This window comes from Macaca mulatta, chromosome 1 (assembly GCF_049350105.2).
Source record: "Macaca mulatta isolate MMU2019108-1 chromosome 1, T2T-MMU8v2.0, whole genome shotgun sequence".
Taxonomy (NCBI): domain Eukaryota; kingdom Metazoa; phylum Chordata; class Mammalia; order Primates; family Cercopithecidae; genus Macaca; species Macaca mulatta.
Window position 1 is genome coordinate 229088962 of NC_133406.1, and position 24059 is coordinate 229113020.

Sequence of the window (24059 nt, forward strand, 5' to 3'; positions counted from 1 at the left end):
ACAAATGGATGAACGCTGTTCCCTTCCCATCCTTTTCTGTCTCCCGAGGGCCCCCGGCATAGCCTGGAAAAATACTTGGTAGGGCTCCAGTTGCTCTGGTTTCCAGCGGCCCTTGGGCCAGTATGGAGCCAGCTGGGCCTGGCCCTGCCAGGCAGGACAAAGCTGGGATTGTGAGACCAAGGAAGGGTGAGCTGAGCCTGGCGCCTGACCGACACCCAAGCTGCCCAGAGGCCAGAAAAGGGCATGTTGGGGGGGCTGCCCTCCAGGCCTTTCCTGGTCCAGTGATTATCCTAGGCCTTGCTATGATCCCCCATCCTTTACTAAAGGCAGAGTGGGGTTGGGGGTGTACCAGTTCTCAGGGCCCAGGTGACCAATAGCAGCATGTGGGTAGAGCCCTGAGTGGCCCTGCTTCTACCCTCCCTCAGATGCTTGGAAGGGTAGAGGCTGGGAGTAGATAGGCCTTAACTTAGTCCATAGTGTCCTCACCTTCCCCAAGCCTCCACAGCCCTTCATCAAGCTGGGCCCCTAGGGCAAGGTGTCAGTTCCTTTGTCTGATTGGCAACTGGGGTGGGTGTGGACTGTGCTAGGGTCTACGGTACCAGTTCTCTTGGGCCCAGGGATAGAGTTGAGGGGCCTGGGGTGGGGGATGGGAGGTGGGGATGGGGAAGCACAAAAAGGGTTGGTTTGGAGTTTCTCTTAGTTCATGCCCACCCTCTGGAGTCATTAGCATCTGGTCTCATTGGCCCTTTTCCAAGCCTGGCCCAGAGGTTGGCCCAGCCATTGGCCTGGGGGAAGGGAGGTGGGGAGGGCATTGTGCCAGACTCTGTGCTCCGGCACGCTCCTTCCGGCCACCCCAGCCCCTTCCAGAGACTGTCAGCTGCTGGTCCTGGGGGCGGGCATTTGAAGAGCCTGGAACCCTCTGCCCTTCTCTCCTGAAATGGAGACCAGTAAAATCACTGAGAGCCTCCAGCTTTGCTTTGGTTCTGAACCCTGATGCTACCTTCTGGTCTGGTGGGATTGCAGGGGTCAAGCTGGGGCCTGCCTGCAATTGTTCATTCCTTCACTCGTTCATTTACTTACAATTCCCAGAGCCCCAACCCCAGGCCAGGTCATATGTGGGGGCCCTGAAGTTACAGCGGGGAATAAGAGACTCGTTCGCAGGAAGAATCAGAAGCCTGGCCACATGAAGGGTAGGACCCCAGGGGAGCGGGAGCCAGTGTCCTGGGCCCTCCAGTGCAGTGGTGGAGATGCAGCCCCTGCTCTGGGGACATCCTCAGTCTGACAAGGGAGACAAAACTTTGACTTCAGAAAACTCTCAGTTTCGAGGGAGAGGCGTAGCCTCTTCCACAAGGACACCCTCTGTCCTGTTTAGGGGATTTCAGTCTGGTGGGGAAGGCACAGTCCATGTTCACCGGAGCTGCCAATCAGACAAAGGAACTGATGCTTTGCCCTCGGGGTCCAGCTTGATGAAGGGCTATGGAGGAACAGGCTCACCCCGTGAACTCCCATGCTTAGGGGTGGGAGACTAAGGGTGGGCGTGTGGGGAGCCAGGTTAATAGGGGATGGGGTGAGTGGAGAAAGGACTGGAGCCCGCAGTAGGCTATGGGAGGAAACTGAAGATGGAGACAGGTCGTGGGCGTGAGGGGCCAGGAGGTCAGGTAGGGGTACCCGTGAGTACTGGAGGTCAGCACTGGAATGTGGGGGGTGCGGAAGGTGCTGTAGGTGGAGGGGGGCGCCCCTGAGTTTTCAGGCGCCCATGGAACATTCAGGAAAGAGGCCCATAGAGAGTGTGGGGCCCTGGGCTGCTGATGCAGTTACAGGAGGTGCAGTGTCTGTGGCCAGAAACCAAAGCCAAGGGCGGGAACAGGCATGGAGCGAGGCAGGAGAGGCCTCTGGGCTCACAACGGACCGACCAGGGACAGGGGAAGCAGGGCAGCCAGGAAGGCAGGGGGAGGGGTGGGAGGTAGGTGCAAAACCAGAAGGCCACCTGCAGCCAAGAGCCTGAGGAAGGAGCCAGAAGCCCTGCCCGGAAGCCCAGAGGCCCTGAGCCTGCTGTGGCCTCTCCCCAGGGCATGGGGCCCTCAGAGGAGACCAGAGGGGCCTCAGACTCACTCTCCCTGTCAGTAGAGGGACATCAGATACACCAGTGGTGTTTAGGTTAAGAAGATAAGACAACTGCTTCTCAGCCTTCAAAGGGCTGTGTGAGGCGGGCCAGAAGGCTCCCTGGGCATAGGGCACTTCCTATTACACCACCCCACAGTCCAGTCAGAGGTGGGACGGGAGAGCGCATGGCCATCCCTTTTACGGTTTCCTGGCAAGTGATACAGAGTAACTGGAGAAGCAGAAGCTCCTGTCCAGGCACATCTGGCTCCTAAGTGAGTGCTCTTAGCTCCTGTTAGCATTTCTCCCCTACCCTGGAGGACAGAGCTGGACCCACGTGTAAACATTACAGGATGGCAGATACCAGCTGTCTGTAAGGAAAAACCTGTGTGGCATCCAGCAGGGGGCACCCCAGGGCTGTCTCTGGGACAGTGGGGCCAGTTGAAGCCAGAGACAGCAGATAGGGCTTTCATGTCTCCTAAGATCCTATTTTTTATTTAAAAATTAAAAAAAAAAAAATACACATTCAGAGACAGGGTCTCACTCTATCACACAGGCTGGAGTGCAGTGGTATGATCATGGCTCACTGCAGCCTCAATTTTCTGGGCTCAAGCAATCCTTCCCCCTCAGCCTCCTGAGTAGCTGGGATTGCAGGCATGTGCCACCACACCAGGCTAATTTTTATTTTTTGTGGAGATGGGGTCTTGCCATATTGGTCAGGCAGGTCTCAAACTCCTGGCCTCAAGCAATCCTCCTGCCTCGGCCTCCCAAAGTGCTGGGATTACAGACGTGAGCCACCGTGCCCAGCCAGTTCTTCCTAATCATTTGATATTTATGAAGATGGACCTACTATATGTAAGGTAGGGACAAAACAAAGTCTCTGGTCTCTTGGAATGTACAGTCTAGATGGAGAAACGTAACACAAGCAACTAAATGAGTGAACAAGATAATTACCCACATGAGATAGCACTTCATCAATAAGCCAGGCACTACTCTAAAAGCTTTTTATATATTAATTTGTCATAATAACCTCACGAAGTAGAAACTATGATTACTTCCATTTTTACAGATGAGAAAATTGGGCCCGGCGCAGTGGTTCATGCCTGGAATCCCAGCACTTTGGGAGGCCGAGGTGGGTGGATCACTGGAGGTCAAGAGTTTGAGACCAGCCTGACCAACATGGTGAAACCCCGTCTCTACTAAAAATACACAAAAATTATTTGAGTTTGATGGTGTGCACCTGTAATCCCAGCTACTTGGGAGGCTGAGACAGGAGAATTGCTTGAACCCAGGAGGCAGAGGTTACAGTGAGCTGAGATTGCACCACTGGACTCCAGCCTGGGCCAGAAGAGCCAAACTCAGTCTCAAAAAAAAAAAAGAAAAAAAGAAAAAAAAAAAAAGACAAAGAAAAAAGAAAATTGAAGCACAGAGAGATTAAGCAACTTGCCTCGGGCCACACTGCTAAGAAGTGATGGAACTGGAATTCTTTTTTTTTTTGATACAGAGTCTTGCTTTGTCGCCCAGGCTGGATTGCAGAGGTGTGATCTCTGCTCACTGCAACCTCTGCCTCCTTGGTTCAAGTGATTCTCCTGCCTCAGCCTCCCAAGTAGCTGGGATTACAGGCGTCCGCCACCATGCCTGGCTAACTTTTTTTTTTTTTGTATTTTTAGTAGAGACGGAGTTTCACCAGGTTCGCCAGACTGGTTTCAAACTCCTGACCTCAAATGATCCACCTGACTCAGCCTCCCACAGCACTAGGGTTACAGGCATGAGCCACCACACCAGGCTGGAACTGGAATTCTACTTAGCCACTTAGACACTTGACCTCTGCAGTATAGAGAAGGAGGGAAGGAGTGCTATTTTGATTGGGGTGATCAGGGAGGACTTCTCTGAGGAAGTGATTTTTTTTTTGGAGACGGAGTCTCACTCTGTTGCGCAGCCTGGAATGCAGTGGTGCTATCTCAGCTTACCGCAACCTCCACTTTCCAGATTCAAGCGATTCTTGTGTCTCGGCCTCCCGAGTAACTGGGATTACAGGCATACACCACCATGCCCAGCTAATTTTTTTTTTCCTAAATAGAAACAAGTTCTGTCAGGCTGGTCTTTAACTCCTGGCCTCAAGTGATCCACCCGCCTCTGCCTCCCAAAGTGCTGGGATTGCAGGCGTGAGTCACGGCACCTGCCTGGAAATGACACTTGAATCACGTGATAACAAGAAACCAGCCACAGGGCTCTGGGGAAAGAGCATTGCAGAGGCAGCCAAAGGCTCCGAGGTGGGAATGAGCTTATTCACAGGTTAGAAAGGCAGCCAGCATGGCTAGGGCAGTGAGCAAGTGAGGAGGTGATCTGACGTGAGCTTGGAGATGTAGGTGGGTGACCCAGAGAGTTTCCTGAGGACCTACTATGTGCTCTGCCCTATAGGATATAAATGCTGTAGGAAGCAGATATGATATCATTTCCGTTAAGGAAAAACCTTTGCTCTGTTCAGCAGGAGCTAGGGATGGGAGTTTAGACATCAGCTGCTGACAATCTTGTTGATGAAACCTAATTTCCCAAGAGTAGCAGGATGATCAGGATGATGATGATGGTGATGATGCTGATGGCAGCAATGATGGCAATGACAGGCATTTGCTGAGGACCTAGAGTGCCAGTTCATGTGCTAAGTGCACAGGCTCATTTAATCTGCGCAGTGGCCCTCTCTGGTAGATATAGATGTTCCCAAGTTATAGACAAAAGAGCTAAGACTCAGAGATGCTCGGTAGCTTGCCACGGTCACGCAATGAATAAGGAGTTGAAGCTGGCTTTCCAGCTTAAGTCTTTTTTTTCTTTAAATTGACATTTTATATGTGTATATAGACTTTTAATTAACATTATTTTCACAGAGCCAAGCAAACATTTTCAGTCGGCAGGAGGGAAAGAGGGGAGTTGTGGGTTGTGTTTTTTTTTTTTTTTTGAGGTGGAGTCTCGCTCTGTCGTTCAAGCTGGAGAGCAGTGGTGCAATCTCAGTTCACTGAAACCTCCACCTCCCAGGTTCAAGCGATTCTCCTGCCTCACCAGCTTAAGTTTTAACGACTTTGCTGGGGTACAGAGTCAGAAGGGGCCACATGCTGGGGGACAGAGCAAGGACAGAAGCTGGGGGCTTCCAGGAGGAAGAGCAGAAAGAGTTGGAGATGATGAGGACACTGGGCTCCGGAGTGTCTGTGCGTACCATTACCCCAGGCAGAAGGAGGGATGCTAGATGTTTGGGTGCTATTTTGGCTAAGGGGTCAGGGAAGGTAAAATGAATTTCCTCTTAGATTTCTCAGCGGAAACTTCTGTTTAACAGTTTTGTAATGGAAAAGTCCCTCTTCCCCTTTCTGATTTCTTTTTCTTTTCTTTTTTTGAGACGGAGTCTCGCTCTATTGCCAAGCTGGAGTACAGTGGTGCGATCTCGGCTCGTTGCCTCTGCCTCCCGGGTTCAAACGAGTCTCCTGCCTCAGCCTCCTGAGTAGCTGGGACTACAGGCGCCCGCCACCACGCCCAGCTAATTTTTGCATTTTTAGGAGAGATGGGGTTTCACCATGTTGGTCAGGCTGGTCTAGAATTCTTGACCTTGTGATCCGCCCGCCTCGGCCTCCCAAAGTGTTGGGATTACAGGTGTGAACCACTGCACCTGGCCTCTGATTTCTTTACCTTAAACATCTGGATTTTTGTGTGCATAGTGTATTCAGTTGTGGACACAGTGTATTCAGTTGTGCACACAGAGGGAGAGAAGGGCCAGTTCCTCCAAGTACCACTAGGTGTCAGCATTGTCAAGGCTGGCCCCAAGCTGGGTCTGTCCTGCCCATTTCTCTACGGAGGAAAAGTCGAATTTGAATCCAAATCCTGGTCTCTTTCCATTGCTTGGGGCTGAGCCTGGGTCCTCAGGGGCTGGGATTTGGAGCTGCTCTGACCCCAGAGGCTCTATGAGAAACATTTAGGAGGCTAGGTCTCCAAGGCCTGGGAGGCCCCTGGGTCTCACCCCAGGCCACATAGCAAGGGCTTTGGATGGCTGGAATCCCCTCCAGAGCTGGGCCCCTCCCAACTAGGGAGGGCCGGTGGTATCCTGGGATCTAGCCCCCAGTGAGTCTGGGAGTCTAGAGCCCCCGCCAAGTCCATCCCCACCTCAGCAGAGCCCCGGGCCTTGTTTCAGGTCCCAAGCCTGCAGCGAACACAGAACACCCAGGCAGATCCATTCCTGGGCTCCTGGTGCTTAATGACTTTGCTATTTCCCCCCACTGTACATGAAACCTAATCTTGTGTTGACTGTGCTGAACAAGGAGAATAATGAAGAAGATTAAGATGAGATGGTATTCATTCTCCTCCAACAAAAGCCAATTAATCGTCAGTAGGATTACCACCCGGAGCCAGGCGCTGCTTGCTAGGAGCTCTGCAGACAGGATGGAACAGGGCTGGGGGCCATTCGCTAGTGCGGCCACTGGGGTCTGCTGGTCATGCAGCAGGAAATATTGCAGGTAGATGTTAGGGAGAACTGCCTGGATGAAGGAGGGGGCTGGTGCCAAGGAGGAGGGTGTGAAGAGCTTGGAATCACCACAGAGGTGATGTTTCTAAGTCATGGAGTGGAGCTCTGTGGAAGTTCCTGACCACCTGACCATGTCCATCCTAGGCCCTCTGGGACCTTCCCCTGCCTTTCTGCAGTCACCTGTGATGAATGAAGCTGCATTCAGGGGTCTCTGGCCTCCTCCCCACTCTGCTTTTTTCCCTCCCTTCCTCTCCTAGGAATCAGGGAGGCCATTTGTCCAGGGTTAACAGCTTAGGTTTAGAGTCAGAAACATGGCCGGGCACGGTGGCTCATGCCTGTAATCCCAGCACTTTGGGAGGCCAAGGAGGGTGGATGGCTTGAAGCCAGGAGTTCCCGACCAGCCTAGGCAACATGGTGAAACCCCGTCTCTACCAAAAAATACAAAACAATTAGGTGGGCCTGGTGGCACATGCCTGTAGTCCCAGCTACTTGGGAGGCTGAGGCATGAGAATCGCTTGAACCTGGGAGACGGAGGTTGCAGTGAGCAGAGATCGCGCCACTGCACTCCAGCCTGGGTGACAGTGAGATTTTCTAGAATAGAATAGAATAGAATAGAATAGAATAGAATAGAATAGAATAGAATAGAATAGATAAAATAAAATAAAACAGAAACACTTGAGCTTCACCTGGCTTTGCCCCTTGTCCTCAAATGGAGCCTACCATCCTCACCTGCCAACCTGGTTTGATGCTCCCAGGCACTAATGTGCCTCTGGTTCCCTGCACCCACTAGATTCTTGGAACAAGACGGTAAAGCTGAATGGAACAGCCTGACTGCTGCTGGCCGTTGCTGAAAGGTGAGGAAACCAACATTTGTTGATCTGCTGCTGCATTATCTCATTGACTGCCTACAGCAACCTCCTCGGGAGGCTTTATTTTTGTCATCACAATTTATTGAGGAGGAAGCCGAGGCTCAGAGAGGTGGGGCCCTTGGTCGAGGTCACCAAGCTATAGGCTGCAGATTTCGCTGGGACAGGGTTTCTGTCGCAGTGGCCCCCAAAGCTTGAACGCTTTCCCCATCTGCACGTTGCTTCATGCACATGGAAGGCATTCAGTGCGTGCTGGCCGGATGAATGAAACGCTCATCAAATGCTATTTCTGGTCCAGTAAGTTCCGTTTCAGACTCTCCCACATCCTGATAACTCCCAGAAGTAAATGGATTGTGTGTGATTTGTGAAATTCTTCTTGGTAATTCTTGGCAACTCACCCATCTTACTACCACTGTGAAGAAAACTCTACCCTCCCATCCAGATCTAAGAGTTTGCTTCATTTACTCGGATTGATGAGGTTTTTTAAAATTTCTTTTTTATTTTATTTTTATTTTCCGAGCATGGCAAAAGTATCCTCAAAGTCCAATTTTACAATCTATGCTATCTCACACATGCTGAGCACTCACCATATGATAGGTGTGTTCAAAACATCACTTGTGTATGGTTTTATTGAATCCTCCAAGCACATCTATATGCTATTATTCCCATTTCGGAGGCTGAGATGAAACTGAGGCCCAGAGACATGCATTCTCGCCCCAGGTCACACAGCAAGGGCTTTGCATGGATGGAATCCCCTCCACAGCTGCCTCTCCCTGCACCCCCCCCGCCACCACCTGCAGGTTTTCCTGGGCGAAGTGATTCTTGCGGAGGGATTCTAGTCCTGTGCGTTGAACAGGAATCGTGGTGGAGGCGATGGGCTTCTGGGTTCAGTTGGAACTGGTGGAATCTTCTGTGTTCCACAAATCACACACTTAGGCTCAGCCTCAGGAATCGATCTTTGGTTCATATGTGAAAGGATTTACCACTTAAGCTTTTTTTTTTTTTTTGAGACGGAGTCTCGCTCTGTCGCCCAGGCTGGAGTGCAATGGCCGGATCTCGGCTCACTGCAAGCTCCGCCTCCCGGGTTTACGCCATTCTCCTGCCTCAGCCTCCCGAGTAGCTGGGACTACAGGCGCCCGCCACCTCGCCCAGCTAGTTTTTTGTATTTTTTAGTAGAGACGGGGTTTCACTGTGTTAGCCAGGATGGTCTCGATCTCCTGACCTCGTGATCCGCCCGCCTCGGCCTCCCAAAGTGCTGGGATTACAGGCGTGAGCCACTGCGCCCGGCCGCTTTTTTTTTTTTTTTTTTTTTTTTTTTTTTTGAGACAAAGTCTTGCTCTGTCACCCAGGTTGGAGTGCAATGACATGATTTTGGCTCACTACAACCTCCACCTCCCAGATGCAGGCAATTCAACTGCCTCAGCCTCCGAGTAGCTGGGATTACAGGCGTGCACCACCACACCTGGCTGTTTTTTGTATTTTTAGTAGAGACGGGGTTTCACCATGTTGGTCAGGCTGGTCTAGAACTCCTGACCTCAAGTAATCCGCCTGCCTTGGCCTCCCAAAGTGTTGGGATTACAGGCGTGAGCCCCTGTGCCCGGCCATGTTTCTGACTCTAAACCTAAGCTGGCACCTTCTGTGTGCCAGCACCTTGTTATGCTTTGAGGATACAACAGTGAACCAATGAGGTTCTTGTCCTCTAGGAGCTCACAGACTAAAGAGAGAAAAGGATCGGAGTTCCCAGTTCTGACCCTCCCCGGGTGTGTGACTAGTCAGTGCCTCAGTTTCCACATCTGTAAAATGGGGATGATTTTGTTACTTACCTGATAGGATTGTTATGAGAATCAAATGAATTAATATAGGTAAGACACTTAGATCAAGGCCTGCACATAAAAGTTGCTGCATACAAGTTTGTTCAGTAAAATGGACAAGTCTGGCAACTATAGTCTAATAACAGTAAAAGGGCTGTGAGGGGAAGCCTACTGAATTTTAGAGGAGAGACATCTAACATAGACCTTGATCAGAGAAGGCTTCCTGGAGGAGGCGGTCCATGGATTCTTGACCCAAGTGATGATAGGAGGGTGAATTACTTCGCTAGCCAGCTTGTAGCTTCCTGGGCTGTCACTGGGAGCTGCAGTACTTACTGGCCTTTTCCCAGGGCTTATTGTCATAATTTATCAATGTGCTAACCACTGTAGTGGCATCTGGATTTGAATAGAAATCTCTGTCCTCAGGGACCCATGATTGAGAGGGGTGGGAGCAAAGGGTCCTGAATATGTTCTAGGACAGAAGAACAGGCCCCCAGATGCTGTGGGCAGTGTGTGGGGAGGTCTCCAGTGGGGTAGGTTGTAGAGAGGCCCTCAAAGCTGCAGAAAGACAAAGATGTCTTTGAAAAAAAGAAAACGGAAAAAAAAAAAAAAAAAAAAGGAAGGGGGAAGCCGGCAGGGAAAATGATTTTCTCGGTTGGCATTTCTTGGGGAATTAAATCTTATTTTTCGTCACCACCAAGTGGAATAATCCAATATATTAAGGCAGAAGCCCCCACTCCTATTTATTGCCGCGACTTTCACCTAACAGTCTCGGGTCTGCATTTGGAATCAGACCGTCCCGGGGAGGGAGAGCAGGAGGGAGGAGGCATCAACCCCTTGGATCAATTACTTTCCTCTCCGACACAGGAAAAATGAATTATTCCCCGAAAAGCAGGCACCTCATCCGATGAATTCTGCACTGCAGAGCTGGCGGAGTTCTACTAAATTGAATTTGGTCTTTGAGAGACATTTAAAACCAAGTGGAGCGTGTGTGCTGGTGGGGTGTGTCTGACAGCCACTGGGGCTTATGTTAGTTGGGGCTGAAGAAGCCCCCACCCAGTTACAGTCCTCTGGGTCCAGGGGGCAGGAGGTAGCCATGCTTCCTGCCCCAGGGACCCCCGGCACTCTGCAGGGATGAGATGTTTTTCTCCCAGTCTGAGGCTCAGAGAAGTGAGGTTGCTTGTCTGAGGCCACACAGTGAGCTGGTAACCATAGCAACCTGTTACCTTTATGTCCCTGTCCTCTGGGTCCTGCTGAAAATGTTCCTCGCCTTCCCAGGGAACCCCAGGTTGAGCAAGTTGGAGCTGGGAGCTTTCTTCTCTGGAGCACTGGTTCTCCATGTCCATGGCTGTATCACCTGGGGCAAGTAGCTTCACCTCTCTAGGCCTCTGTTTCCTGACCCAGAAAACAGCGTTAACTACAGTCCTTGTAGCGTTTGCTTCTCTATCAGATACAAAGGGCAGAAATGCAATTCCAGGTGTTTTAATCCAAAAGCAAAGGTTTTGGCTCACATGAATGAGAAGCTCCGTGTGGATTTCTGGCAGTGTCCTTTCAGGTACAGCTGGATCCAGAGGCCCCAACAGTGTATTCAGAACTCGGCTTTTCTCTGTCTCTCAGCTCTGTGTGGCTTCATCCCAGGGAGGCTCACTCCAGAAGGGGTCGGGTGCTCCCCAGGCCTATGTCCTTCCAGCATCAAGTTCAATGGGTTCATGCGCCCACCTCTGAGCTAGTTGCTGTGGCTAGAGGGTGCCCTGGTGGGCAAGGCTCGGGGTGGAGTCACCCAGTAAGAACCATGTGGCTGACGGAAGAGTGCAGACGGTGCTGGGTCAAAAACCTAACACAGAACCCCACCCCTCACAGGTCTCGACATGGAAGAATTCATCATGGTGCTTGCCACAGGGCAACTGCTCAGCCAGCCATGACTCTGCTGACAGTGACTCCTTCTGTTTCCACTAAGGGGGCTGCCACGTCCTCCTGGGCAGGGTGTGAGGGGCCCTCCCTGGACTTCCTTTGCCTCCGTCATGGCCTCCCACTGCCTCTGCTCCCATCGCCAGGCCAGGTGTCAGGCATCAGCCCTCTGCCTGGCCAGGAGTCCCCAGGGAATGGGGGGCATTCCTCACCCCACACATCCTGGGAGCTGCAGAGCCTGCAATTTCACTAATGATGTGGAGAAGAGAAGAAAAGACTAGCCCAAGAGGGAGCTATTTTAGCCGAAAAACCTCCCCATGGATTTGGGCCGGTTTTTCAGCACTAATGAGCTGGGGCCAAGGGAGTTTCCAGGGAGGGAGGCAGCTATGTCTGGTCCAGGTTCTGGTTCTAGAGGGGCTGGAGGTCTGGCCAGGGAGAGAGGAGTGGGGGGCCGGGGAGGGTGCAATGGGGGGCTCTGTGCCTCGAGCTGAGGAGTGCTCACTGGCTCACCCCACAGATGCACTGCTTACTCTGTGTTATCCCCGCTCTCCTCACATAGGAAAGATCCTCAATGGCCAAGATGATCTTGCCAAGCTTTGTTATCTCTATAACCCCTACTGTGAGAACACTGTGTATCTGTTTTATTTTCCCCTGATATAAAGTCATGACATGATATTGCAATTGCCTTTTTTTTTCTTTTATACAGAGTCTTCCTCTGTCACGCAGGCTGGTGTGCAGTGGTGCTATCTCTGTTCACTGCAACTTCTGCCTCCCAGGTTCAAGTGATTCACCTGCCTCAGCCTCCTGAATAGCTGGGACTATAGGCATGTGCCGCTGCAAACTTACAGACTGGGAGATACTGTTTTCACCAGATTCTAGGCTTCAGCCTGACCCTATCCCTCAATTTCTAATGTCTTTGGGAGAGCATTCACCCAGTCAGTTAGCTTTGAGGGTAGACTGGAGCTCTAGGCCTGACCTGACCCCCTGGGTGGTTTGCTGGTTTTCTCTGGTCCTTGATGAGCCAGACTAAAATGTCAAGGTGATAATCCTTGTCTTCTCCCCCATCAGTGCTGATTCCACCTGAGAAAATGTTGGTCTGGTGGTGAAGGGACAGGCAGTCCATGCAAATACGCACTATGCAGTCACATGAGGTTTCTCCAAAGCCAGCATCTCCCTCAAATACTGGAAGTCAGCACACACTGTGGCCAGAGAAGACAGCCCATTCATACCCTGTCCAGAACCCAAAAGAAGAGCAGGGCTATACCTGGCACAACAGACCCCGCAGACAAAACTTGCCAGAGTCCAGCAGCTGCACTTCTGCCTAGCTGAAGCGGGGGGTTTCCTGTGTCCACAGGGGCTGGAAGTTGGGGACCAGTGATGCTTTTCCTTTGAATGACTTTGCGCCCCAGTCCTGGGTTTTAGTCACTTTGGGATGTGGGGAAGCAGAACTTTAGGGAAAGATATGGTCCTGTGCCATTCAGATCACCTGCAGCAGTTGCCTTAGGGTGGGGAGAATTTTCAGAGCATGCCAACCAGGCTAGAGGGTGGAAGGGAAACCATGTGGACCCCGGACCGAGAGAGAGGTGCTTCAGCACCGCGGACAGCGCCCTGCCAGCCTCTGAGACCCAGAGACCTGAGCAGTGAGGAGTGGGGATCCTGAATGAAAGAGCCTCATGTGGCCAGGGCAACCCAGTCCCTGCCCTCAGGGAAGGAGAGAGGGGAGGCACAAGGATTATTAGCACTTCTATCAGCCAGCACTGGTGATGGACACTTTAATACATTAGCCCACCCTGGCTTCCTCTTTATTCTTATTTTACAGCAGAGAGAACGGAGGCTCAGCAAGGCTGAATAGGCTGCCCAGGTCACACAGCTAGTTAGCGGTAGAGCATGAACTTCTGTCCAAGTTCATCTGGCTCCAGACATCTTACTGTCTCTCTGATCAAATGGGAGAGGTACAGCCTTCAAACACTTGTGGCAACCATGGCCCCAGAGCTGCGGGCATTTGTGGTTGGAAGGCTGGATTTGCATTTGTGTGTGGTTTTGTAGTGCTTCTGGGTGTGCATGAGGGTGAATTCAGTGGAGTGTGACTGTTTACAGGAGGCTGTGTGAGTCCCCATGGGAGCTAGAAGATGAGAGGTGGTGTCACATCTCAAAGACCCTCCCTCCTCCCTCCTCCTGGAAGGAGACCTAGAATCCACTGGCCTTTTTTTTTAAGCACTTAAAGAACAGACCAGAACTGATAGCTAAATTAAACCTGCTGAGAGTGCCTGTTTAATTGAAAATGCCATCTGTAATTTAAATGTCAGAATTGGGATGGTTATTATAGGCGCCTTGAAGACTGGGGCTCATTTCACAGTTTCAAAACAGACCGGGAAAAGCAGCAAATGGACCATGGCCTGCAGTGTCGTGAAGCGATTAATAACTTCTCTGGTCCTGCTGAGCTCTGGCTCCCACCACTGCCCTCACAGAGGGAGTATGGCTGGGAGCTGGGAGCTAAGGGCTTGGGCTCTGGGACTCCGCCTCCTGCCTCGCCCCCTCCACGCCTCTGTGCCATCCTCCACTAGCTTCAGGGCAACCATTCCAAAGGGTGATGCTTATCCTGTCTCACTTCAGGGTCTCCCTGGCACTTCTGGAATGAAATCCTAACCTCTTAGTCTGGCACTCAAGGCCTTTGGAAGGCAAGGCCCTGCCTCCCTCTCTAGGTTTGGTGCCTGCCACTGGCTGCTCCTGACATCCTGAATGCCTCCAGGCCTTTGCACAAGCTGAGCCCTCAGCCTGGACAGCCATTGCTTTTCTTACCCACCCGGTGAACACAATGTATCATTTATGATTCAGCCCTTGTGTCACCATTTCCAGGAAGCCTTCCGTGAGTAGCCTATGCCTCCCCAAAGCACTGATCCAGGCCAGGTTAAGTTTCCTTGTCTCCCATGGCCCCTTGCTCACCTTCATAGCTGACTTACCATGGGATTGTCTATTCGCCAGTCTCTGTATGCTGTGAGCCCCTTAAGGACAATGATAGTGCCTTGTTCTTCTGAGACCCAGTGCTCTGCCCTGAACAATGACAATAGATAACATTTATTGAGCACCTACTGCTGTATCAGGCACTGTCATTAGTCCCATCAAAATAGTTTTTTCATGAACCGTACATGAGACTTAACATTAGTCCTCCCCCTTTTTTTAAATGGAGTCTTGGCCAGGCATGGTGACTCACGCCTGTAATCCCAGCACTTTGGGAAGCCAAGGTGGGTGGATCTCTTGAGGTCAGGAGTTCGAGACCAGCCTAGTCAACATGGCAAAACTTCATCCTTACTAAAAATACAAAAATTAGCTGGGCCTGGTGACATGGACCTGTAATCTCAGCTACTCGGGAGTCTGAGGTAGGAGGATCACTTGAACTCAGGAGGTGGAGGTTGCAGTAAGCCGGGATAGTGCCACTGCACTCCAGCCTGGGCAGCAGAGTGAGACTCTGTCTCAAAAAGAAAAAAAAAATGGAGTCTCACTCTGTCACCTAGGCTGGAGAGCGATGGTGAGATCTTGGCTCACTGCAGCCTCCTCCTCCTGGGTTCAAGAGATTCTCCTGCCTCAGCCTCCCGAGTAGCTGGGATTACAGGCATGCACCACCATGCCTGGTTATAATTTTTGTATTTTTAGTAGAGACAAGGTTTTGCTGTGTTGGTCAGGCTGGTCTTGAATTCCTGACCTCAAGTAATCCACCTGCCTCAGCCTCCCAAAGTGCTGGGATTACAAGCATGAGCCACCACAACCAGCCTAGTCCCATTTTTTGAGATGAAAAAACTGAGGCATGGAGGGTGACTTGTCACAAGCCAAATGGCTACCAGTGACGGTGCTGGGACTTGGATGGAGGCAGCCTGTCTCCAGAGGCCAACTTCTTAACCACTATGCTATAATGCCACATTCAGGGCCCTCTGCTTGGAGAATATTTGTTCATTTAACACATAAAGGGCTCGTCGGGTGTGTTCTATCCCAGGGAGGAGATGCCATAACAAAGTGATCCAAAGGGAGCTAAGCTAACCCCCACCCAAATGAACTTCCTGTTTCTGGACCTCAGGCCCTGGTGCTTCTTTCATGCACTAGAGGCTTTCAAGAGGGGAGATCCCTTTGCCAAGGCCCCCAGAGCTTAAAGGGGGGGTCTTTATCCCCTTTTCCCCCCGTCCACCATAGACAACTCCCTGCCAGCTCTGTGCTCTGTCTGTAATCCCCCAATTGCACTTAATGGGGCAGTGAGGTGCAGTTGGATATCGTGGTTGGCGCCCCAGCTTTGCTACTTAAAGCCTATGTAAGTAGCAAACGTTTCACCTCCTGACCTCACTGTCTTCATCTCTAAAGTGGGGTCCTAATCATATCTAACTCAGAGTGTTGAGGATTAAATGAGATCGCGGAGGTGCAGTGCTTAGTAGAGGCACCCAGCAAAGGCCCAGCATGTGAGAGCTGTAACTTCCTTTTCCTTCCTTCCTTCTCCCTCCCTTCCTTCCTTCCTTCCTTCCTTCCTTCCTTCCTTCCTTCCTTCCTTCCTTCCTTCCTTCCTTCCCTCCTTCCTTCCTTCTTTTCTTCCTCCCTCCCTCCCTTCCTTCTTTTTTTTTTTTTTTTTGAGATGGAGTGTCCCTCTGTCACCCAGGCTGGAGTGCAATGAAGTGATCTTGGCTCACTGCAACCTCTGCCTCCCAGGTTCAAGCGATTCTCCTGCCTCAGCCTCTTGAGTATCTGGGATTACAGGCGTCCACCACCATGCCCGGCAAATTTTTGACAAGGTTTCGCCATATTGCCCAGGCTGGTCTTAAACTCCTGACCTAAGGTGATCTTCCCACCTCGGCCTCCCAAAGTGCTGAGATTACAAGTGTGAGCCACTACACTCAGCCTATATTTCCTTTTTCCTTCCTTCCTTCCTTTCTTCCTTCCTTTCTTCTTCCCTCCTTCCTTCCCTCCCTCCCCTTCCCTTCCCTTCCCCTTCCTCCCTCTTTCTTTCTCTTCCTTCCTTCCTTTCTTTCTTCTTTCTTTCTTTTTTTCCTTTCTTCTTTCTTTCTCTTGCTTTCTTCTTTCTTTCTTTCTTTCTTTCTCTCCATTCCTTCCTTCCTCTTTCTTTCTTTTTTCTTTCTTTCTTCTTTCTCTCTCTCTCTTTTTCTTTCTTCCTTTCTTCTTTCTTTCTCTCTCTCTTTCTTTCTCCCTCCCCTCCCCTCCCTCCCTTCCTTCCCTCCCTTCCCTCCCTTCCCTCCCTCCCTCCCTCCCTCCCTCCCTCCTTCCCTCCTTCCTTCCTTCCTTCCTTCCTTCCTTCCTTCCTTCCTTCCTTCCTTCCTTCCTTCCTCTTTCTCTCTCTCTCTCTCCAAGCCCATGTCCTGGGTAACAGTCTGTGCCTACTCAGTGTTGCTGGGCCCCCAACTTCCAGTGTTGGGGCATTGTTAACTGCTTAGTGGAAAGAAAGTTGCCAAGATCATATTTTTGCGTCTGATGCTGCACCCATCATGCTCTCAGCATAGCCCCAATCTCCCAGCCCCCTGCCCACAGCCCATCTTTGTGTTCTTTCCACCCTCTCTCCTGCTCCATCCTTGACCTGGTCTTCTCTGGGGTTGTCATGCAGTCATTTATTCCCTCAGCCAAGAGAAAAACACAGAAACTCGCTCCTAATTAGGTGGTTTCTATCTCCCCAGGTCTTCACTTCTTGCATGTTCTCGACTTGTTAGAGGAAATCGTATATCGACGTTGGTATTGATTTGCATAATTCAGATATAATTAGGAGAAAGACTTGCCGGAGTGGCAGGCAGCAGGATTGGTGCTGCTGTATCCTGCTGACCTTGGGGAGAGCTTAGAACTGGGCCCTTAACTCTTACCAAGTTCATGTTTACTTTCTGTGCAAAGCCCTGTAGGCACCAGTCCCCTGAGCTTCACTCTTCTGTGAGGTTTTAAGGCAACAAAGAAGGCCTCCCTGCCCGCAGAGTGTCCCCTTGCCCACCCCAGCCTCTGGAGTTCTGACCATGAGGGCTGTCCTGTGGGGCCTGCTGGGGATGCAGAAAGACTTTCTACTGTCCTGGAGGTCAGCAGGCACAGGGTCAGCTTCCATGTGATGCCCACCATCTGGAGCTAGGAAGAGGATTTCAGGGTAGTGTCATCTTGACAGTTGGAGGAAGAAAAAAAAACCCCAAGCCCAAGCACTGCTTGAAGCAAGAGACTAGAAATTAGTGTGACCCAGTGAATCATATTGCTGCCGTGATGAAAAGTGCTGGTGCATCCTTGGAAAGATTAGGAACATAACGAGCCAGAGAAACAGATGAAAAATGCACGTCCGTGCCTGTTCGGTTTGTAGCCATTTCTTCCTGCCTTTATTTATTCATCTATTCATTCAGCAAGTATTTATTGAGGGGCTAATATGTGCCAGGCACATAAAAGAATTAGGAGGCCGAGCATGGTGGCTCATGCCTATAATCTTAGCACTTTGGGAGACCAAGGCGGGATGATCGCTTGAACACAGGAGTTTGAGACTAGCCTGGGCAACACGGTTCAACCCCATCTCTACAAAAAATTTTTAAAGAATTAGCTGAGCGTGGAGGTACACGCCTGTGGTCCCAGCTACTTGGGAGGCTGAGGTGGGAGGATTGCTCGAGCCCAGGAGGTTGAGGCGGCAGTGAGCCGAGTTCGTGCTGCTGCACTCCAGTCTATGACAGAGGGAGACCCAGTCTAAAGATAAACAGGCAAACGAAAGAATTAGGTATTCACCTGGGAATGGGGATGTGACCTCAGAAAACTGTTATTGGTGAATTTGGTTCCCATGCACCGCAGCCTACGGGGGTGGATTTGGGTCCAAGATTTAGGGCCTGGGAGGCAGGCTCTGGAGGACTTGTGCCCAGAAGACCGTACGATGCCCGCTTTGAATTGTGCCTCTGTCTGTTTCACCTGCGAGCTGGCACTGTCCCAGGAAGGCTCCTGACAGCACAGGGCTGAGGTGGAAGCAAGAGACATTCCTATCCGTAATACCACCCTGGGGTGGAGTGAGGGGCCCTCCCCATCAGGTGAGCTTCACGGGAAGCAGGACGATGGGGAAGGAGTCTCTCTCTATACGCACCCCTGCCCCTACTCCTGCACCAGTGTGACCCCTCCTCCTCCTGCCATACAGTCCCTGCAAAGTGGCCATCACCAGAAACCACAGCCAATTTCCCCAGGGAGCAATCTCCAGGGCACTGATTTACTCGTTAGCTGTCACCACGGGCCCTGAATAATCAGGTCTCTTCCCTCAGAAAGGATATTAGAGGCTGAGATGCGAAGGGCTAGGGCAGCGTGGTATTTATTTCCCAGGCATTTGCTGCCATGAATCACGGGGCTGTCTCTAACCTGCTTTCACACAGCCCCGCAGGCCCGTCCGCAGGCCTGGAGAGACTTTCCAGGGTCCCAGGGGGCAGCTTCCCTGGCAATCCATTCCAGAGCCCAGCCCACGATTCAGGCTGCCTGTCAGGGGTGGCGCGCTGGGGAAACTGAGAGAGGGGAGGAGGCAGTCACCCTCTGTTTGGGGAGAGCTCCATGATTCATTCATTCCTTCATTCATCTGGGAAACATTTGTTGAACATCTGCTGCTTCCTGCTGTGCACTGGGCTGGGAGCTGGGCATAGAGGGGTGAACCAGCCAAGCCCGGTCCTGTCCTTGGGAGCATAAGTGGTGTTTCCTTTTCCATCTTTCTACTCCCACCCAGGAGGCAAGACTGCTCTGAGCTCTGGCTGGGGGCGGGAATAGATCTCTACGTTCCTTGTCCTGCCCCCTCTCCCACCCCCGTCCCCACCCCATCCCACATCGGCCCAGATGGTTGAGCAAGATAATTCAGTCCCTTACTGCTGCAGTGATATTTCCCAACATTGTCCCAGGACTCCTCTGCTTTCCCTGAGTGGGAGAAGGAAACGCTTACTTTTTCAACCCCAACTCTTATCAGGCCCTTCCCCATGACTACTTACATCATCCCATTTAACCCCCATTGTACAGAGGAGGAGACATGCCCGGGGTCACACCACCACTTGTGGTGTGCTGTAGTGGGCTATAGCAGTATGCCTCTCTTCCAAACTTGGCCTTCGATGACTTCAGGTTGGTGGTGTGAAATTGACCACAGTGGGAGTATTTACACCATGGGAATGGGCAGGTGCTGTCAATCCGGGCGTTTCCTCTTTGCAGAGCTATCTCAGCATGGACCAGCTTTGCACCACTGCACCCAGATGCTTTGACTGACACTCTTCTCTGGAGAAGCAGCAGAGGATGGCTGTCACAGTGGAGAAGCAAAAGATGTCCCTGCTGCTGGGAAGTGGTTGCTTGTTGTGGAACAACTGAGGAATAGTAACATGAATTTCCATTGGAGAGAGTTTTCAGCCCCTGCATGGCCACTTTTTAACATCACAGGTTGCTTTAACAGTCGGGTTTGGTGCCCTGCCAAAGAGATAAACACATATGTGTCCTCTAGGATACATTTTTTCTATGCTGGTGTCTTTTTTTTTTTTTCCCCTTCCCTCATCCTTCTGATCTCAGTTTGAACATCATCCCCTCAAGGAGACCCTGACCATCCTATCTATGGTATGTTTCTCTGCCTCACAGTTCTCTTTAGTTTATTTTCTGTTGACTTACTTCTTTGTCTATTTCTTTCACTAGACTACAGCCTCCATGAGTGGGAAGCTGAGGCAAGAGAGGCTTAGTTCTTTTTTTTTTGAGACGGAGTCTCACTGTGTCACCCAGGCTGGCATGCAGTGGTGTGATCTCAGCTCACCACAACCTCCACCTCCTGGGTTCAAGTGATTCTTGTGCTTCAGCCTCCTGAGTAGCTGGGATTACAGGTGTGTGCCACCATGCCTGGCTAATTTTTGTATTTTTGGTAGAGATGGGGTTTTGTCATGTTGCCCAGGCAAGTCTCGAACTCCTGACCTCAGGTGATCTGCCTACCTTGGCTCCCCAAAGTGCTGGGATTACAGGCAATTTGCAACTTCTGATACTTCTTGTTGATCCTCTCCTCCCTGTGGCTTCCTGGTGTTTGATCTGGGAAGACTTTACCCCTGGCTGATTTCCCCCTAATGCACCTGCTCATCAGATGCCGGATGAGGGGGTCTGAGGTCAGGGTTAGGTCTCCGAACTTGGAGTCAGAGCCCTGATTCTGCACACTGGTTTTGGTGCTTACTGGCCATGGGGCCACAGGGAGAGGACAGAAAGGACAGCCTGGAACAGAAGCTGCAGAAGGAAATGGCATCCACTCCCCATTAGGCCCTACCCCAGCCTTCTGTAGCTCCATTCTCCCAGGGACAATTTCCCAGTCACTCTAAAGCTTTCCCGTCTTAAAAAAAAACAACTTACTTTTGATGTTATAAAAATGATGCTTTCTGGCTGGGTACAGTGGCTCATGCCTGTAATCCCAGCACTTTAGGAGGCCGAGATGGGTGGATCACCTGAGGTCAGGAGTTCAAGACCAGCCTGACCAACATGGCAAAACCCTGTCTCTCTTAAAAACACAAAAACTAGCCAGGCGTGGTGGCGAATGCCTGTAATCTCAGCTACTCATGAGGCTGAGGCAGGAGAATCACTTGAACGTGGGGGGCAGAGGTTGCAGTGAGCTGAGATCACTCCACTTCATTCTAGCCTGGGCGTAAGAGCGACACTCCTTCTAAAAATAAAAAAAATAAAAAAATGCTTTCCACAGGACAATAGTAAGGCAAAATAAAAGGCATCTTTTAGACAAGAAAGAACCATGTTGACTTTCCTCCTTTCTTGTCCTGGATCAGCCCCGCCCACGTAAGCCCAAGACTCTGCCTCCTCTGGTAATTATAAGTAGCATTAAAACTGCCTCCCGGACCAAGTTATTACTTCCAAGAATAATAGTCTCTGTTACTACAAGAAACTAATTAACAGCATGCAATGAGGGGGAAAAATTCAATTAATTAGTGGCTTAATAAGTGCTCACAACGACTCTGGGCTTGGCTTGGGCATTGGGATGGGAGGGATGGAGACCCCCAGAGGGCTAGGGGTGGGGGGGGGTGCTGCAGAGTCGGGGGAGAGCACAGGGCTTGGGAATGGGTGGGGTCCTGTAGGAGCCCGAGAATCCCAGAGAGCCTAGTTGAAGAGGAAAGAACCGTGTTTGTTTCTGTTTGTGTCTGTTTTTTGCAGACCCCCTCCTGAGCTGAGGCTCTCAGCCTTACTAGTAATACTGGGTGAGGAGGGGTCCTTGGTCTGGTGTTGTCTCAATGTGGTGGTTCAGCAGGTGCAGGGAAGTGAGGAAAGACTTGCTTTTTTCTGTCCTGCAGGCTGGAGGTGGGAAGGGGAGGTGAGCACAGGGGTGACCTCTTCTCCGTCACAGCCCCACCCACCCCACCCCTTGGGATCTTCCCAACTCTCAGCCAGAGTCTTGGAGTCAGCTCTGACATTGCTCTTCCCCAAGCCCACCTCCCACCTGGCAGAGACTCTTGTGGCTGCTCCCTGCTAAGCAGTTCCCTTGCTTCCCTTCCTCACCCTCACCCTGACCCCAACATCTCCTCCACCACGTCCTGGAGGGCACTCCTGCAGGGATCTGCCCGGCGCCCACCCCTTCTCCTCCAGCCCGTCCACCATCTGGCAGCCACTGGGCTCTGATGCTGGCACCACTGGGGAATAGGACGAGGTCAGGTCCCTGCTTCGAGCCACGAAGCCCTGGCTGGACTGGCACCAGCTCCTTTTCCAGGCTCTCTGTGGCCCCAACACCGCATCTGCTTTGAGTTATTTGAATGAGACAAATGGGGAGTTGCTAAATACTGATGGTTCTCGGGGCTTGGGGCCTTCTATTGCACAGATCCCTTCCGAGGCCCTGAGAGGGGCCCTGGCATTATGTCCTAACGGTCATGTGTGTTTGTAAAATTTGCAGATGTAGATGACGTGAACTGCAGTCCATGAAGACCGACCATACCATTGTCTCTGTCCACTCAGACTTCCCACCTCCGCAGAGTGATCAGATGAAACGGGATTGATGGGAATGCCTGCATTTGGAAGTGCGTTCGTTTCTGACTGCCGCCGTAACAAACGACCACAAACGCAGTAGCTTCGGCAACACAAATGGATTAATTCACAGCTCTGCAGGTCAGAAGTCCAAAGTGGGTCTCCCTGGGCCAAAATCAAGGGGTCAGCCTGGCTGCATTCCCTTCTGGAGGCTTTAAAGGGAAATTCACGTCCATGCCTTTTCCAGCTTCCAGAGGCTGCCTGCATTCCTTGGTGTGTGGCCCCAACCCTCATCTATGTTGAACTGGGTCCTTCTCACACTGCTCTGTCTCTGATTCTCCCTCTTCTCTCTCCCTCTTCCACTTTTTTGTTTGTTTGTTTTTTTGAGATAGAGTCCTGCTCTGTTGCCCAGGCTGGAGTGCAGTGGCATGATCTCGGCTCACTGCATCCTCCGCCTCCCAGGTTCAAGCGATTCTTATGCCTCAGCCTCCTGAGTAGCTGGGATTACAGGTGTGAGCCATCATGCCCAGCTAATTTTTTTAGAGATGGGGTTTTGCTACATTGGCCAGGCTGGAACTCCTGGCCTCAAGTGATCTGCCCGCCTTGGCCTCCCAAAGTGCTGGGATTACAGGCGTGGGCCACCAGGCCCGGCCACCCTCTTCCACTTTTAAGGACTCTTATGATGACTTTGGGCCTGCCTGGCTCATCCAGGATAATCTCCCTATTTTAAAGTCAGCCGATGAGTAGCTTCAACTCCCTCTGCAATGTAACCTACTGTAGTCACAGGTTCCGGGGACTGGGGCACAGACAGTTTTGGGGGGCTATTATTCTGCCAGCCACAGTAAGGCACAGTCGCAGCTCTGCAGACAATAAATGTGTGTGTTTGTCTGTGAGTGTGTGTGTGAAGACACGTTTTGTGCATCTTACATAACAAGATATATTTATTACATATGTATGTATATATACACATATGCACATATGTGTGTGTATATGAATGTATGTATATATATTTTTTCTCTTTTTGAGACAGGATCTTGCTTTGTTGCCCAGGCTGGAGTGCGGTGGCACAGTCATGGCTCACTGCAGCCTTGATCTCTCAGGCCCAAATGATCTCCTACCTCAGCCTCCCAAGTGTAATATTAATAGCTGGGATCACAGGAGTGTGCCATCACACCTGGCTAATTTGTATGTGTACATTTCACTCAGCCATGCTGGAGGAATGATCTGTCTTCTCTCTAGAAAATGATATTACAAAATCTTGACAGTTGAAGGGGGAATCCAAAAAGAATATGCAGCCAAAAATGTAAGAAAAAAAAAGTGTGTTGAGCAGATAATGAAAATATATTTCAAAATGTATTTGTATTTGTAACACTTTTTCTTTCTAAATAAGCATGAACTTTCATGCCTAATTTTACATTCTTTGAAAAAATTCCAGTGGGGTGTGGTGGCTCATGCCTATAATCCCAGCACTTTGGGAGGCTGAGGCAAGAGGGTCACTTGAGCTCAGGAGCTCAAGACCAGCCTGGACGATATACTGAGACCCCAATCTACAAAAAGTTAAAAAAAAATCTAGCCAGGTGTGGCAGTGCATGCTTGTAGTCCCAGCTACTCAGGAGGCTGAGGTGGGAGGATCTCTTGAGCCTGCAAGGTTGAGGCTGCAGTGAGCTGTGATCGTGCAACAGCACTCCAGCCTGGGTAGAGTGAGACCTCGTCTCAAAAAACCCACAAACCACAACCTGGGATCCTCTGCTTGCTGCCACCCCAGGGCCCTTGCACATGTTCTCCTCTGTGTTGAGAATGCTTCATGTCTCCTCTATTCTCTTGGCTTAACCCTCAGACTTCAGCTCAAGCTTTAGTGCTCCACAGAAATCTCTCCCGCTAGGCACAGTGGCTCACACCTATAATCCCAACACTTTGGGAGGCCGAGGCGGGCAGATCATGTGA

The 24059-nt window shown here is 51.0% G+C and overlaps 1 long non-coding RNA gene across 1 annotated transcript; it reads left to right on the forward strand.

Moving 5' to 3' along the window:
- Positions 1–7356: 7356 nt before the first annotated feature.
- Positions 7357–11864, forward strand: LOC106992802 (uncharacterized). Its single transcript, XR_001438859.3, has 2 exons — positions 7357–7455; positions 11136–11864. It is a non-coding gene; the product is annotated as an uncharacterized LOC106992802 (long non-coding RNA).
- Positions 11865–24059: the final 12195 nt, after the last annotated feature.